Genomic DNA, 17,986 nt, shown 5'->3' on the forward strand with positions numbered 1-17,986 from the left:
CTTTTCATCATTGAATTTCATTTTATTAGATAGTGCCCAATGTTCAAGTCTATCAAGATAGGAATGGGTCTTATATTCATTTTTGTTCCAAAAGATGCATTAGGGCTTACTTTTTGGTTAAATCTTATTTTCGGGGGGAAATCGTACTAAATGCATCCATCTGGCCAAGGTGAGTTGCTGTTGGCATTACTGCCGTTTCGGTGCACAAAATGTTTTGCATGCGCATTTGTACCTAAAAAGGTCTGGGCATGTGCAAAACATTAAAAAGGGGGGAAAATACATTTCTTCAATGAAATTTGTTCTACACATGCGCGGAACTGATCAAAATGGCGCCACCAGTTCAGAGGCTTGGTAGGCCTGGGTCACTCCTGGTTCCAGCGACTCCAGACCACCAAGTTATTATCATTTCGGCTGAACCAGGTCGAACAGCTAGGAACCCACCTCTGCATCTGGCTGACAATCTTAACTGGGGCTTATTGGCGGGGGCTTATATTATGAGCATCCTGAAAAATCATGAGTTTTAATTTTCCGGTTAGGTCTTATTTTCGGGGAAACAGGAGAGTTGGGTAATAAAACATCTGCAAGAAAAGGCGTGCGCTCAGAGAGCATGAAGGACCGCCTAAAATCTTTTCTTCCTCTTTGTAATTTCCAATTGTAAGTTGCCCAGAGCAGGGGTCAGCAAACTGCGGCTCTGGAGCCGCATGTGGCTCTTTCCTCCCTCTGCTGCGGCTCCGTCACTGGTCGGTGCCACAATTTTGAGAGGAGCTTCTGGTGGGGACGGGGGACGGGGAGAGAAGCACAGTGCGCCAGGAGAAGACTCTATGGCAAGGGGAGGGTTTTCCAGTTGTCTCCACAATTGATAGGGCTTTTGGTTATGACAGGTAGAGGAAAAAGTACACCGCACTAGGAGGAGAGTCTATGGTGGTGAAACTGAACTTCCGGTCAGCTCCAGAATTGAACAGGGGGCTTCCGGTTAGGACCTTTGTGGCTCCCAGTGTTTTCTTTACTGTGGGAAACGGGTCCAAATGGCTCTTTGAGTGTTTAAGTTTGCCGACCCCTGGCCCAGAGTTATTGGGAATCAAATAGTCTACAACCTGTAGGTAGAAATGAACAAATGCAGTGCTCAAGAAAGTGTTCTCAAAGAAGGGCGGAGGAGTAACTTGGTAATAAGTAACATTTTCTTGATAGACAGAAGGTACCAAATTCAGTCCTTGGACTTTCTTGATAAAACTGGCGAATAACTTCAGGAGGACCATATCGCTGCACACCCTCAAGTTCCTGATAAGAGGCAACCTCTTTAGGTAACGATTAATATTTATTGTTTTATTGTACTATTTTACACTTCCCAGAGTCACTTTCCCTGAGATGGGTGGCCTTATAAATTTAATAAGTACATAGCGAAGTGGCACTCTTATTACCTCGTTTCCCCAGAAATAAGACCTCCCCGAAAATAAGACCAATCGGGCTTTTGAGCGCATGCGCTAAAATAAGCCCTCCCCCCAAAATAAGCCCTCCCAGAAAATATTGCAACACAGCAGCAGCCGTGAGGCTGGACCACACTCGCCGCCTCCTGGACCTCGAAAATAATAAGATCTCCCCGAAAATAAGGCCAAGTGCTTATTTCGGGGGTCAAAAGAAAATAAGACCCTGTCTTATTTTGGGGAAAACACGGTATGACCATTCCTCTATTCTCTTTCGTTTCTTGTTTGTTTCTGCCTTTATCATTTTAAAGGTCTTCTATAAATAATTATGTTTAATGGGTTTAGGTCATCATTGTTTTATTGTTACTGTTTTACTAATCAGTATGCCACTTAGATTCTCTTGTAAAAAAAGGAATCCATATCAATTTGATTAATATATAAAATAAAATTCCCGTATGCCTAGGATTTGTCCTGACAAATCATATGAAATTGCCAAGGTTTTTAAAGAAAGATATTTAGCCCCAAATATTCCATATATTCTTAAAGAGAAGGATATTGTGTGTTTCTCTCCCGGAACAAAGCGCTCTGCAGTAAGAAAGATGGGGCAGAGATACAGCAAGATAAAATTTGTATCTCACGTTATTCTTTGATCGCTGACCTAAATGCTAAAGAAAGCCACACTGACTTTGAAAAAGAGTGATCTGTCCCCCAAAATAGTCATGTCCAACTTCATCACAGTGGTCCTTCAACTGCATCTCTTCAAACCCACAGTGAGGACCTCTGCACCTCCAATCTAGGTGGATCTTCATAAAACTGGCCCTTAAACGGCATCTCTTCAAAGAGGGTGAGGTCTTATGCACCATCAAGCGTAGGTAGACTTTCATAGCAGTGGTCCTTCAACTGCATCTCTTCAAACCCATGGTGAGGACCTCTGTACTTTCAAGTGTAGGTGGACCTTAATAGCAATGACCCTTCAACTGTATCTCTTGAAATCCATACTGAGGATCTTTCAGGTCTAGGTAGACCTTCATAGCAGTGGTCCTTCAACTGTATCTCTTGAAATCCATAGTGAGGATCTCTCCACCTCCAATCTAGGTAGATCTTCAAAAAACTAGTCCTTCAATGGCATATCTTCAAAGATAGTAAGGTCTTATGCACCATCAAGTGTAGGTAGACCTTCATAACACTGGTCCTTCAACTGCAAACCCATAATGAGGACCTCTCCACCTTCAGGTCTAGGTAGACCTTCATAGCAGTGGTCCTTCAACTGTCTCTCTTCAAACCCATGGTGAGGACCTCTGTACTTTTAAGTGTAGGTGGACTTTAACAACAATGGTCCTTCAACTGTATCTCTTGAAATCCATAATGAGGCCCTCTCCACATCCAATCTAGGTAGATCTTCATAAAGCTAGTCCTTCAATGGCATCTCTTCAAAGATGGTGAGGTCTTATGCACCATCAAGTGTAGACAGACCTTCATAACACTGGTCCTTCAACTGCAAACCCATGATGAGGACCTCTCTACCTTCAGGTCTAGGTAGATCTTCACTGCAGTGGTCCTTCAACTGTCTCTCTTCAAACCCATGATGAGGACCTCTCCACCTTCAGATCTAGGTAGATCTTCATAGCAGTGGTCCTCCAACTGCCTCTCTTCAAACCCATGGTGAGGACCTCTGCCCTTTCAAGTGTAGGTGGACTTCATAGCAATGGTCCTTCAACTGTATCTCTTGAAATCCATAGTGAGGCCCTCTCCACATCCAATCTAGGTAGATCTTCATAAAGCTAGTCCTTCAATGGCACCTCTTCAAAGATGGTGAGGTCTTATGCACCATCAAGTGTAGGTAGACCTTCATAACACTGGTCCTTCAACTGCAAACCCATGATGAGGACTTCTCCACCTTCAGGTCTAGGTAGATCTTCACAACACTGGTCCTTCAACTGTCTCTCTTCAAATCCATAGTGAGGACCTCTGCACCTTCAGGTCTAGGTAGATCTTCACAGCAGTGGTCTTTCAACTGTCTCTCTTCAAACTCATGATGAGGACCTCTGCACTTTCAAGTGTAGGTGGACCTTAATAGCAATGATCCTTCAACTATACCTCTTCAATTCCATAGTGAGGACCTCTCCACCTTCAGGTCTAGGTAGATCTTCACAGCAGTGGTCCTTCAACTGTCTCTCTTCAAACCCACAGTGAGGACCTCTGTATCTTCACATCTAGGAAGATCTTTGTTTGCTTATTGCATGGTTCCTCAGCTCATAACAGGACTAGCAACTCTGGAAATACTGCTGAGGTCAAGTCAGGTCAACTCCTTCTCGGGACTTTCTGTCTCTACCCTGAGGCCACCAAAAGTTGGTTTTTAATCCCCGCTGAAGCTGGCCCAATCCCAGAGTTCTCCAGTTCACTTTCATCTTCTGGTTCACGCTGTTACTTTTATCACTGATTGTTTGTAAAGATAACCGAGGCTTCCCTGATTTTAACCCCCGAGATGTCCTGTTTAGTGACCAGGCTCTAACTTTTCAATCGAGAAAAACATCTCCAACTTTCGAGTTTCTTTGGTTGCCAAAAGTGTTTTGTTTTTTTGGCCCTCGATTCTCTTGGCATTGTGATTTCAATTCTACATAAGGGTTTGGCCAACCCAGACAGATTTCTGGGAATTGTTGTGGCCCGCCAGCAGCCAGCGGAGCTGGCAGCAGAGTCGGACAGTGAGGAGGTTCGGGGGGGAACCTGGGCCAGTCCTGGAGTCTGGGGAAGGCTCGGATGAGGGCTCTGCGTCAGAGGCAGAAGTGGGGCCAGAGTCATCCGACAGTTATCAGCTATCAGTGAGGCAGACAAACAGCTGGAGCCTGTTCTGAGTGTGCGCATGCGCAGAGCTGCCAGAAGAAAAGAACAAGAACAGAAATCAGGGTCAACGTGGGAGTAAAGCCACAGGTGGAAGGTGACTGGCCCATCCCATAGGACATAAAAGAGGAGCGAAAGGGGAGTGGGCTTTTGCAAGAAACAATTTGTTCGTTCGGTCGATAGATTCGTTTCAGGAGTGTGAAGATCTGTCCGTGAATCTCAGAGACTCTGTACCAAAGTCTTTCCTTGCACAGCACCTCGTTTGGAAAATATTTACGTGGCAGCTTTCCAAGCTAGATAAGGTCTGTGGTCATAAATCCACCTTTGAAAGACTGTTTGCCAGGCCTTGGCTGAAGGTGAAGGAGAGGAATTCACATTCGTTTAATAAAAGGGGTTTTGTCGGGACCAGGAATCTGCCTCGTGCTTTTTGGGGAAGCCTCGGTCAAGAATAGGAATTTGCCCCTCAAAACATCTGAAGAGCCCAAATTGGCAAAAGTTCCCATGGGTGAATTGCTCTTGATCTTCAAGCTGTTTGCACAATTCTTTCAGAAGAAGAGATCTGTTTTTAATTGAGACATTCAAGAGCCCTCACGGCGAACGCTGGTTTTTCATCTCCAGAGGCAGGTAGAAAATTATATATCCTGAAACTCAGGAATTGCAGTAGAGCCGTTTCATAACCTCCCTCCAGAAGCCACCAAACCTGTTTCTACCGGGCGCTTTAAAGTTGCGCCATCGTGCCACGCAGGGTCATACTAAGAGCGAGTAAAATATTTTTTAAATGATTGCAGCCGGTGGGGAGAAGCAGACGAGCTTTGGAAGCAAAGTCCAAACTTTGCCAAACTTTTCTGCCGCTTTGGGAAAAGCAAAATCACCGCCCTGCGTCTTGCTGGAAGACCGACGAGTCCTTAACTTAACAACCACAATTTATGTTGCTAAGTGAGAAAACGTGCTAAGGGAGTTTTGCCCTGTTCTGCCACTTTTTAACCTTAACAGTTGTTAAGTGAACAACACGGTCGTTAAGTGAATCAGGCTTCCACGTGGGATTTGCTCATCCGACGGTCGCAAAAAGTTATCACATGATTCCCCAGGACACTGCAATTGTCATAAAGGTGAATCAGTTGTCAAATATCCAAATATAAATTACTTAATCACGGGGACGATCGTAAGGGTGAAAAATGGTTGTAAGTCACTATTTTCCCAGCACTGTTGTAACTCCGAACGGTCGCTAAGTCGAGGACCACCTGTAAGTGGACCCCGGTAGCTCCTACATTTGAAAACCTGGATGCCATAAAGTAGTTCTGTCAAAAGGCCTAAGTAGTTGACGCATTTGGTGAAAGGCAAGAAAAAAAAACCAGGCATTTAATTAATCGCATGTGTTCATTTCCATGGGTGATGCAGAGAAAACTTGAGGACAACCTGATGGGTAAGAATAAAACTGCGTAATCTTCTTCTGAAATATATAAGAACAAATACAGGATGTGTGAAATGAAACCAGTTAATTAGGTATTCTTAAGTTACTGGAGCAGAAAATGACACACACTGGACATATCCGTAGATTTACAGCCATCCAAACATTCTTCCTTGCAAGCAAGAATAATTTCAGATAATTGTTCGTTTGATGCTAGCTGAAACGGCGAAGGGAGTTGCTTTCCAACCAGAATAATTAATATTTTTTGTAAAGTTTTATTTTTATTTTTCCCTTTCAAATTCATAGATATATTCTTATAATTGCTATTTAACATTTGTCTAAGAGCCGAGGTGGCGCAGTGGTTAAATACAGCACTGCAGGCTACTTCAGCTGACTGCTAGTTCGGCAGTTCGGCTGTTCAAATCTCACCGGCTCAGGGTTGACTCAGCCTTCCATCCTTCCGAGGTGGGTAAAATGAGGACCCGGATTGTTGTTGGGGGCAATATGCTGACTCTGTAAACCGCTTAGAGAGGGCTGAAAGCCCTATGAAGCGGTATATAAGTCTAACTGCTATTGCTATTGCTATTCATCGTAGTCTCTATACTCATTTTTACACACACACACATATATAATACAGTTTTGGGTCACTTTCTTGTCCCCCAGTGCCTCCATCTTATTTTGCAACAACTTTACTCCTTCCTTCCTCTCAACCTCTCCTCTCTACCTTCTTCCTTCCTCCCCTCCTTCCTCCTTTCTTCTTCCCATCTCTTTCCTCTCTCCTCCTCCCTTCTCCTCTTTCTTACTCTCTCTCCTACTCTTAATTCCCCACCCTTACTTTTTCTGCTTTACCCTCCTCATCCCCCCTCCTTTCCGTTGTTGCCCTTGCTTATTTACTTTCTCTGATGGGTTCTCGGGGTGGCGTTTCAGCAATCCCAACTTTATCATACAAATAATTTTCTCTGTTTACATTTCATTTCTGATATTAGTTCCACTTATGTCATTTTTCTGCTTGTATATTTACACTTTAATATTTTCTTAGTTCCCCTCCCTCTAATCTAATACTGTGTACGTCTGAGATAATTATTTCATGTTTTGTTCCTTTCTCTTTCTATTTATGTCTTTTTTTCAAGCCAATCGTAAAATCGGCCCCCATGTCCTGTTAGCACACTGGTTCCTCTTTGTCCTTTATTCTCAAGGTCAGCCTGTTCATTTCTGCACAGTCTAATATCTTCTTTATTACCTCCCCTTCCGATGGGATTTTATCTGCTTTCCAATTTTGTGCAAATACAATTCCAGCTGCTGTTATTATCTGCACAATCAAATATGAATCTTCTTTACTATATTTAATAATCGATATTTTTGCCTGCGTAATTTGAATGATTGCTTTTTTCCCCTCTAGGCTGCCAAAGAACAAGGAAAGACAATTTGGTCTGGTGGTTAATGCACCAGGGTAGAAAGTGGGAGGCCGTGAGTTCTAGTCCTGCCTTGGCCATGAAAGTTGCCAGAAGCACGTGAATTTTGGCCCCGCCTTCTTAGCCATGAAAGCCGGCTGGGTGACTTTGGGCCAATCCCCAGGAGACGGTGAATTCTCGTCCCGCTTTAGGCATGAAAGGCAGTTGAGGTGAGTGATTTTGAGTCAGTCACGCTCTCTGAGCCCAACACACCCACCTCGCAGAGTTGTTGTTGTGGGGAAAATAGGAGGAGGGAGGGATGCTTGATATGTTCGCCACCTTGAATTATTTGGAAAAATAGCAAAGGTGAGAGATAGATGGTAGTAGAGAGACAGAGAGACAGATCATAGAAAGATAGATGATAGATAGATGATAAATAGATGACAGACAGACGTAGAGAGATGACAGATAGATATATGTATGTATAAATGACTGAATGAATGAGATAGATAGATAGATAGATAGATAGATGATAGATAGATAGATAGATAGATAGATAGATAGATAGATAGATAGATAGATAGATAGATGATAAATAGATGATAGAGACATAGAGAGATGACAGATAGATATATGTATGCATAAATGACTGAATGAATGAGATAGATAGATAGATAGATAGATAGATAGATAGATAGATAGATAGATAGATAGATAATAAATAGATTGACAGACACATAGAGATAGAGGACAGATAGATGTATGTATGTATGTATGTGTGTGTGTGTGTGTGTGTATGTATGTATGTATGAATGAATGAATGAAAGAAAGAAAGAAAGAAAGAAAGAAAGAAAGAAAGAAAGAAAGAAAGCGGTAGGTAGGTAGGTAGGTAGGTAGGTAGGTAGGTAGGTAGGTAAATATAGATAGAGATAATAGACAGAGATAGATGACAGACAGATAATGAATGAATGAATGAATGAATGAATGAATGAATGGTGATGATAGATAGCTAAATAGACAGACAGACAGATGATCAATAGATGACAGACAGAAATAGATGACAGATAGATATATGGATGTATAAATGACTGAATGAATGAGATAGATAGATAGATAGATAGATAGATAGATAGATAGATAGATAGATAGATAGATAGATGGATGACAGACAGACATAGAGAGATGACAGATAGATATATGTATGTATAAATGACTGAATGAATGAGATAGATAGATAGATAGATAAATGATAGATGATAGATAGATAGATAGATAGATAGATAGATAGATAGATAGATAGATAGAGATAGATAGATGATAAATAGATGACTGACAGGCAGATAGAGATAGAGGACAGATGTATGTATGTATGTATGTATGTATGCATGCATGCATGCATGCATGAATGAATGAATGAATGAAAGAAAGAAATATGTAGGTAGGTAGGCAGGCAGGCAGGCAGGTAAATATAGCTAGAGATAATATACAGAGAGAGATAGATGACAGACAGATATATGGATGATAAATATATAGATAGATGATAAGTAGATGACAGACAGACAGAGATAGATGACAGATAGATAGATATATGAATGAATGAATGAATGAATGAATGAATGAATGAATGTGATGATAGATAGCTAAACAGACAGACAAACAGATGATAAATAGATGACAGACAGAGATAGATGACAGATATATGGATGTATAAACGAATGAATGAGACAAATGGAGAGATACATAGATACCTACACAGATAGATAAATAAACTGTGAGTAATGTCCTATTAAGAGGCCTCAAAAATGTTCTTTAGCCGCCAAAACCCGAATGCGTCTACAACAAAACCTCTGGAGAAAGAACAACAGAAAACCCTCCTTATCTAAAACACCTGGACGAAGCCAATGCCTAGAAGAGTGATGGTGAACCTTTTTGGCAATGAGTGCGCAAACTGGAACATGGATGTACATGTGCCCACACTGGAGCACTGCAAACCCAAAGACCAGCAGGCTGGTGCGTGCATGTCTGGTTTTGGGCCATTTTTCGGGCCATTTTCAGGCTGTTTTCCAGTGCTCCAGTGCCCACGAAGACCCGCATGTGTTCTGGAAACCAGAAGAGCAGCTGGGGACGGCGCACGTGCCCACAGAGAGGGCTTTGCGTGCCACCCCTGGCATGCGTGCCATAGGTTCGCCGTCACTGGCCTAGAAAAATTCAGGCACATCTCATGGGAGCCAAGGTGGCACAGTGGTTAAATGCAGCACTGCAGGCTACTTCAGCTGACTGCAGTTCTGCAGTTCGGCTGTTCAAATCTCACCGGCTCAGGGTTGACTCAGCCTTCCATCCTTCCGAGGTGGGTAAAATGAGGACCCGGATTGTTGTTGGGGGCAATATGCTGACTCTGTAAACCGCTTAGAGTGGGCTGAAAGCCCTATGAAGCGGTATATAAGTCTAACTGCTATTGCTATTGCCCCAGAACTCCCATTCCCGAGAAGACGGCCAACGCATCAAAGGCGTCAGAGGGGCCCTCTCAACGGAGCCCTGAAGGCAGAGGCAGAAAGGGACTCGGCCAAGCGCCTCCTTAACACCCGGTCCCCTTGACTCCGGAAACCAAATATCTGCTCCTTGATCAGGAAAACCTGGGTTCCCCTTTATTGCTTTCTACAGTGCTGTTCCTGTTCAGCAGCTGGCAAGCAGACCCCTCCCCCTGTCTTTGCAATCCAACAGCTGGAATGGTTGCAATCCATAGGTCCAACGGGTTTTTCTTCCGGTTTTAAAACGAGTATTTTAAGACAGGTGACCTGCCGTTATTTTTTGGTTTTGTTTTGTAGGCTCACCACACTTGGGAGTTACAACAAGGATTATATACTTCTATATTTACTATGTATTTACTATGTATTTACTATGTATTTACTATGTATTTACTATGTATTTACTATGTATTTACTATGTATTTACTATATTTACACACACAGACACACCTCTCCCTACAGCTACCATCTACCTACCAACCTACCCATCTACCTACCTATCTACTTATCTACCTGCCTACCTGCCGTGTTTCCCCGAAAATAAGACAGGGTCTTATTTTCTTTTGAGCCCCAAAATAAACGCTTGGCCTTATTTTCAGGGAGGTCTTATTATTTTTGGGGTGCAGGAGGCGGCGAGTGTGGTTACCTCATGGCTTGCTGCTGTGTTGCAATCCCTAATGCCACGTAACGGAGTGAGCTCCCGTTACTTGTCCCAGCTTCTGCCAACCTAGCAGTTCGAAAGCACATAAAAAATGCAAGTAGAAAAATAGAGACCCCCTTTGGTGAGAAGGGAACAGCGTTCCAGCTGCCTTCGACGTTGAGTCATGCCAGCCACATGACCACAGAAATATCTTCAGACAGCGCTGGCTTTTTGGCTTTGTAACGGAGATGAGCACCGCCCGCAAGAGCCGGGAACGACTAGCACATATGCGCGAGGGGAACCTTTACCTTTAGACGTCAATCATTCGTGCACTAGCTAGAACAGAGGTGAGAAGGACATTCTGGTTGCGGAAAAGTCTTTTGCTAGGACTGCCTGCCTCCGGTTTTGTTCAAGAGAAAATCCAGTTTTTTCCATCTCACCTCTCTTGATGTGAACTTGGAGAGCAGGACAGACCTGCCTTTAGGTCGGGTTTTTTGCAGAGAATAAAAGGCCTTAAGATTTGAAAAAAATAATAAGAAGAAGAATGAAAGGGAAAAAAGGAGAAGCAAAATCCTCATCCATTTCCTCATTGCTCAAAATAATAGCCCGAGACAATGGAGAACTCTTAGTCATCCATTCTAAGTGGAACTATGGAGAAGCTCTGTATGTGTGTGTGTGCGCGCGCGTGTGTGCGCGCGTGCGTGTTTGTATGTGTGGTTTTTTTTTCCCCCCTTAAAGAGATTTGGAAATTATAAGCACAAAATGAGTTTCATTTTGAATCAGTGCTTCTCTTTCACAGAGGCACGCTTGTTGGCCATAAGTTGAAGACTTCCTAAAACATACAATGAACGGTTGCAGGAACCGGGCATGGCTAGTCTAGGGAAGAGAAGGACCAGGGGAGACACGATAGCAGTCTTCCAATATTTGAGGGGCTGCCACAGAGAGGAGAGGGGTCAAGCTATTTTCCAAAGCCCCCAAAGGCCAGACCAGGAATAATGGATGGAAACCTGATCAAGGAGAGATTCAACCTAGAAATAAGAAGGAACATTCTGACAGTGAGAACCATCAACCCATGGAACAGGAGTTGCCTTCGGAAGTTGTGGGAGCTTCATCCCTGGAAGCTTTCCAGAAGAGACTGGACTGCCCTCCGTCAGAAATGGTGTAGGGTCTCCTGCGTGGGCAGAGGGCTGGACTAGATGACCTACAAGGTCCCTTCCAACTCTCTTAATCTCTACCCATATTATCTGCAACTATTCACCCATTTCATCCAGACTACGTGTCAACCGAGATGTTCCACAGTTGAGTTTGGTGGATTTGCCAAGTCACCACCCTAAGAAGCCGATCGCCCAACTTTCATCTCAAAGACATCAACACACTACAAGATTTCCCTGCACAAACAAGCTTGGAATTGAACCAGGGGAAGTTGACGGTGAAATAAAAATAAAAAACCCTGTGCGCTCCGTGTAAAAATGAAGCCCACATGCACATCGCCACCACTGCCAAACACTGCATTCAAGAATTACGGCTAAAAGGTTTAAGGCAGGGGTGTCAAACTCAAGGCCCACGGGCCGGATCCAGTGCTTAGATCTGGCCCTGGAAACAGCAAAGGACCAGCCTCACGTGCCAGCGGGCCTCCCGAGCTCCATTTTCGCTAGCGAGGATTGCAGGAGGCTGTCGCAGCAGAAAATGGAGCTCGGGAGCCCGTTTTCTCTGGCAGAGCACTTGGGCCGCCACAGGTGCCCCCGACACGAGTGAGGTGAAACCGGCCACGCCCACCCTGTCCATGCCACGCCCTCAAGCACAACCCTGATGTGGCCCTCAATGAAATCGAGTTTGACCCCCCTGGTGTAAGGCGTTTCGTAGTAGGTCACATCCTTACCGAAGGCTGATCTTTCTGTCTTATCTTATCCCTCTTCAGGAAGACACCCGGTTCGGTCTCTCGGTTGCAAATGACCATTTAAAAACTCGGGCAATTCTCTTCTAAACGGCGGAAAACATAAAGCCCAAACTGAAATCAAACCGTGAGGCAATTCAGAGCAAGAATGAAGAGTTCTGACTTGTGTCCAGCTACACTTCCTTTTTCTCGGAAGCCCGCCTCCACCAGGCTCTGAATAACTGCTTCAAAAAAAATATATCTCCAGTTTTAAAATGACAGCCCACAAACGTATTTTGAAATCGAATGGATCTGTAAAATATTTCGAGCTTAAGAGCGAACAAGGAAGAGCTGAAGAGGAATGTTGCAACCAACGTTTACAGGCCGTGAAATATCCAGATCTCCAAGTAACTAAACAGTAGCTGCACTACTGGAATATTATAACGGAAGCGGGAAATGGGCTGACCATTCGAGCAGAATATTCACCCAATCCAAAAAGGAATTTTATTCAGGCATATTTTACATATTGGCAGTGGTCTTTTATACATGTACTAGCTGGATACCCGTGCTTTTGCGACAAAACTACGTGATTGGGCTATGCAGGAGAAATTTGGTTCACAATCCATTGGCTCAGTGGTGGTCGGTGATTGAAACACGTAAGGGAATATCGCTCCCGCCGCCTTGAGTCCGGAAGCGGTTCCATAGGTAGAAGACGTAGACATTTTGGTGAGGTACCAACATTTAGTACTGTAAGGAGCTCCAGATTGTTCCTGAGTGAAGGAGTGGAACGTCTGCCAGTTTGAACTGAGGTAACGGAATGTGAGGCAACTGGCAGTTGGAACAGAGTTATTTTCAGGTGGGAAGGGGGAGTAGTATCAGAGAGCAGTAATTACTGTATAAAAAAATACAAATGATAGTCATTTTTGAAAAATCCTTTCTTAGCGAGCACCTAGAAGCCAAGAGGAACATATGTGCCGAATTTCAAGTTTGTAAGCTTTACGGTTCTGGAGATTTTGTGATGATGCATGAATGGTATTTCGCTTTTATATATATATATATATAGAAGATGTAAAACAGTGGAGAGGGCTATGTGCATGTGCAGAAGTTTTAAAGCACAAAACAGAAGGGCCCTTGGTGCTCTCTGAACTGGGTTGTTTTCTTGCAGACATTTCATGACCCAACTAGGTAACATCATCAGTGCGAGAAGAGAGTAGGAGTTGTTCTCTGTTTGTATAGAAGTGGCTTGCATACAGGGAGTCCTCAACTTACAACTAGAGTTGAGCCCAAAAGTTATGTTGCTGGGAGAGAAATTTGCTAAGTGAGTTTTGCTCCAGTTTATGATTTTTCTGTTACGTTTGTTAAGCTCCATTGTGGTTATAAATCAATGACTCTCTGACATGCTCACACATATGTATTAAATCATCTTCGTTTAATTGTCTCAGATACCAACTATTTCCAATTAGGTAAAGGTAAAGGTTCCCCTCGCACGTGTGTGCTATTCGTTCCTGACTCTAGGGGGCGGTGCTCATCTCCGTTTCTAAGCCAAAGAGCCAGCACTGCCCGAAGACGTCTCCGTGGTCATGTGGCCGGCACGACTCAACGCCCCCAAAGGCGCACGGAACGCTGTTCCCTTCCCACCAAAGGTGGTTCCTATTTTTCCTACTTGCATTTTTTACGTGCGTTCGAACTGCTATGTTGGCAGAAGCTGGGACAAGGAACGGGAGCTCACTCCGTTACGCGGCGCGAGGGATTCGAACTGCCGAATGGCCGACCTTCTGATCAACAAGCTCAGCTTCTTAGCCACAGAGCCACCGCGTTCCTCAATTGAGAAGATGATAAAAAAATAATAATAATAACTTTGGGACCTAAGTGAGCCCATTCAGGAGGACAGAAACCTTCAGTGTGAAACTGATTAAAGGTCCAGTCAGTTTCAGGCAGGCACTGCCCGTCAGTGGGAGGGTTACTATCAAGTAAATAAGATCACACCGCAGAGCTTGTTAACTCCCAGTTTGCATTCTTTGAGGACCTGCTCGGTAGGCGATGGAAGAAAGAGATAACTGTAGTTTTTCTGCCTAAGAGGGGGTGGAGGGGTCGACAGGTTAAAGACAGGACGCTGTATGAGAGAACTTTGTCTAAAGGACATTAGTGTCCTTTGCAGCAGCTGAGTCATAAAGTTCATTTATGAGGAGCCGAGGTGGCGCAGTGGTTAGGGTGCAGTACTGCAGGCCACTTAGCTGACTGTGATCTGCAGTTAGCGGTTCAAATCTCACCGGCTCAAGGTCGACTCAGCCTTTCATCCTTCTGAGGTGGGTGAAATGAGGAACCCGGACTGTGGGGGCAAGTTGCTGACTCAATTTGCTAAAAAATTTGTAAACGGCTTAGAGAGGGCTGAAAGCCCTATGAAGCGGTATATAAGTCTAATAAATAAATAAATAAATAAATAAATTTAGCGACATGGGAGCCAGTTGCAGTCACTAAACAGGGGGCCCTTGGGAAGCAGTTGGGAACCAGTGCATGGTTCTCATGGGAACCAGTTGCAGTCCTTAAACTAAGTTACTGGGAACTAGCTACAGTCACAAAGCGACTGCACGGGAGCCAGCGGCAGTCACTAAGTGAGGACTACCAATATCCTTTGGTGTTATAATGTACATTTTTTCCTCTCTTACACAGTGCCTGCATATACCGTTACATTGCACAGAAAAGGATCTTTTTAATATGTCAAGCAAACATTACGTTCAAGCGTTACTTCTGCGCAACGTGTCACTAGCTTATGCATAAATCTTGCGTAAGAATCGCCCCCCCGAGCATAAGCCATTCGTAACTACCGCAAGAACAAACTTAAGTTTACTTCTACACGTTCTTTCTCTTTCGGGGTTAGCCTGAAGCTTTCCCCGCTTCTCTTAAACTAGCATCTCGCATTTTCTCTTCAGACACCCGGGGTCATGAAGCAATAACATAGCAAAACCAATGTTTCCAATAAGCCAACATCCTTTTCTGCTGAAACGCAGCGGGATAAGCCCCGATATTCAGCACAAGCCAGCATGCACCATTAAAAAAAAAAAATTCTTCACCCTTTTAAGCCCAGGAGAAAGCATTTCCCTGTCCTTGTGTTTGCCTTCCGAAATTCTTGGGTGTATTACGGCATAACCAGAGCTGTGTGACAAGGATAAAGAGATTAGAATAATTTTTTATTTAACTCCTTCAGCTCGGAACAAAGGTTCATTGATTAATTAAGTGTGGAAGGACACTCTCTCTCTCTCTCTCTCATCTCTCTTCTCTCGGCTCTCTTCTCTGTCTTCTCTCTCTCTTTTCTCCTCTCTCTCTCTTTCTCTCTGTCTTCTTTTCTCTGTCTTTCTCTCTCTCTTTCTCTCTCTCTCTCTCTCTCTTTCTCTGTCTCTGTCTCTTTCTCTCTCTCTCTCTGTCTGTCTCTCTTTCTCTCTTTCTGTCTCTCCCTCTTTCTCTCTGTCTCTCTCTCTGTGTCTCTCTCTTTCTCTGTCTCTCTTTCTCTCTCTTTTCTCTCTCTGTCTCTCTTTCTCTCTCTCTCTCTGTCTGTCTCTCTCTCTCTGTCTCTCTGTCCTTCTCTCTCTCCTCTCGTCTCCCCTCTTCTCTCTCTGTCTCTTTCTCTGTCTCTGTCTCTCTTTCTTTCTCTCTTTCTGTCTCTCTCTGTTTGTCTGTCTGTCTCTCTCTGTCTCTCTCTCTCCCTCTGTGTCTCTCTCTCTCTTTCACTGTCTCTCTCTGTGTGTCTTTCTCTGTGTGTGTCTCTCTCTGTCTCTCTCTGTTTGTCTGTCTGTCTCTCTCTCTCTTTCTGTGTGTTTCTTTCTCTCTGTCTCTTTCTCTGTGTGTGTGTGTTTCTCGCTCTGTCTCTCTCTCTGTCTCTTTCTCTCTCTCTCTAGCTCTGTGTGTGTGTCTTTCTGTCTGTCTCTCTCTGCCTCTCTCTCTCTCTGTCTTTCTGTCTCTGCCTCTCTCTCTCTTTCCCCCCTTTTTCCTTGCAGGCACAAGATTGCTCTGAGAGAGTAACAAAAGAAATCATGCACAATTTGCTTTTGCCAAAGTCTGAAATCCCAAAATGGCGAGACACCCCGATATTAAAAAAGAAGCCATTTAGGGTTAGCTTTTTCCAGCCATCAACACACCCCATGCATGCTTTTTAAAGCTGTGCTACTATTCAAGTTTCATTCAGAAATAATAGGCATAGGACTGGACCGACTGTTGTAACAAGGCATTGGGATTTTTCCGCATGAATAACAGAATAGCAAGTCTTTTAATAAATAAATAGCATTGATTCATAGCTGACCAGAGTCATCTTGTAGTGGGGGAGGGTCGGCATAAACAATTAATAAATAAATTCATGCTCTCTATGCCCGGCCCCGGTATTTCTCAACCTTGGGAACTTTAAGAGGGGTGGACTTCAATTCCCAGAATTCCCCACTTTTAGCATGCTGGGAATTGAAGTTCCCCACCTTTTTAAATTACCAAAGTTGAGAAACACTGCTTTAAATTATCCTGCGCACTGTTTACTCAACAAATGCATATCCATTCCCAGCAGAAATCACGGTTATGTAAGGCCAAAGTACATGATCTCATATCCTGGATAATATTTAGCCAGATTCCATACTGGCAGTGCGATGATTATTAAATATTCACATCCAAATGAGAGATTCGTAGATCAAGGGTTGCACAGAGGAAAATCCAGTGATGCCGAAAGCAATGGGTTGAAGCATATCGTGAAACATTCAGTGTAGACTCCCAAGTCCAATGCATTAAATCACCTGTCCCCAGATTTGCTTTACACAACACTAGCTGGATACTTTGAGACTATGTGATTGGGCTATGCAGGAGAAATCCGGTTCACTCAGTGGTGGTCAGTGATTGAAACACATAAGGAATATCGCTCCTGCCACCTTGAATCCGGAAGCAATTCCATAGGTGGAAGGCATAAACATTATGGTGAGGTACCGACGTTTAGTACTGAAAGGAGCCCCAGACGGCTCCTGAGTGAAGGAGTGGAACGTCTGTCAGTTTGAACTGAGGTAACGGGAGGTGAGGCAACTGGCAGTTGGAACAGAGTTCTTTTCAGGTGGGGAGGGGGAGTAGAACTCCTTAGCATCAGAGCGTGTTAATTACTGTATAAGAATTACTAATGATCTGATGGTCATTTCGAAAAATCCTTTCTTAGTGAGCACCTAGAAGCCAAGAGGAACATATCTGCCAAATTTCAAGTTTGTAGGCTTTACGGTTCTGGAGATTTCGTGATGAGTGAGCGGTATTTGCCTTTTATATAGATAGATTATATGCACTAAACGTACGTCTATAACCAAACACTCATTCAAACCAGGCTGGAGTTTTCATCCACAATTTAGCAATACATTTGAACCACACCTACGATGTATAGAATCCCAACAATGGCAGCAGAAAAGCAAAGCAGATAATTTTTTTAATTGGAGGGGAGACCACCAAGAGATCCTGAAGCTATGCTAGGAACAAAAGAGAAACTCTTTCATATCAACCTGAATTCCTGGCGACTCGCAGCTTTCATGGCTCGGTGCCAAATGGTTTCTCACCGCCCCTCTTAGGATGAAACAAAACTTTCAAATCCAGCCTACAGATCTAGAGCTTCTTGGTGGCTTCCTGTCCATTCACTCCTAGAGTTCAACTCCACTTTGCGTTTCTGCAATCCACCAAACTCAAGAGTTGTTGCCTCGAGAGAAGAGTGGGAAGCTTTGTTGGCCAAATACAGCACGTACCCAGGAAGAGAACAAAGGCTGACTAAGATAAAGGAAGTTGACATCAGTCAAAATATTGCTTCTTCTTTGCAATTATTTTTTTAAAGGCAAATCAAAATATGAACACCGCGGAATCCAATCCATAATCCAGACTCCATTTTTAGGGG

Source organism: Thamnophis elegans, chromosome 9, assembly GCF_009769535.1.
Source record: "Thamnophis elegans isolate rThaEle1 chromosome 9, rThaEle1.pri, whole genome shotgun sequence".
NCBI classification, from domain to species: domain Eukaryota; kingdom Metazoa; phylum Chordata; class Lepidosauria; order Squamata; family Colubridae; genus Thamnophis; species Thamnophis elegans.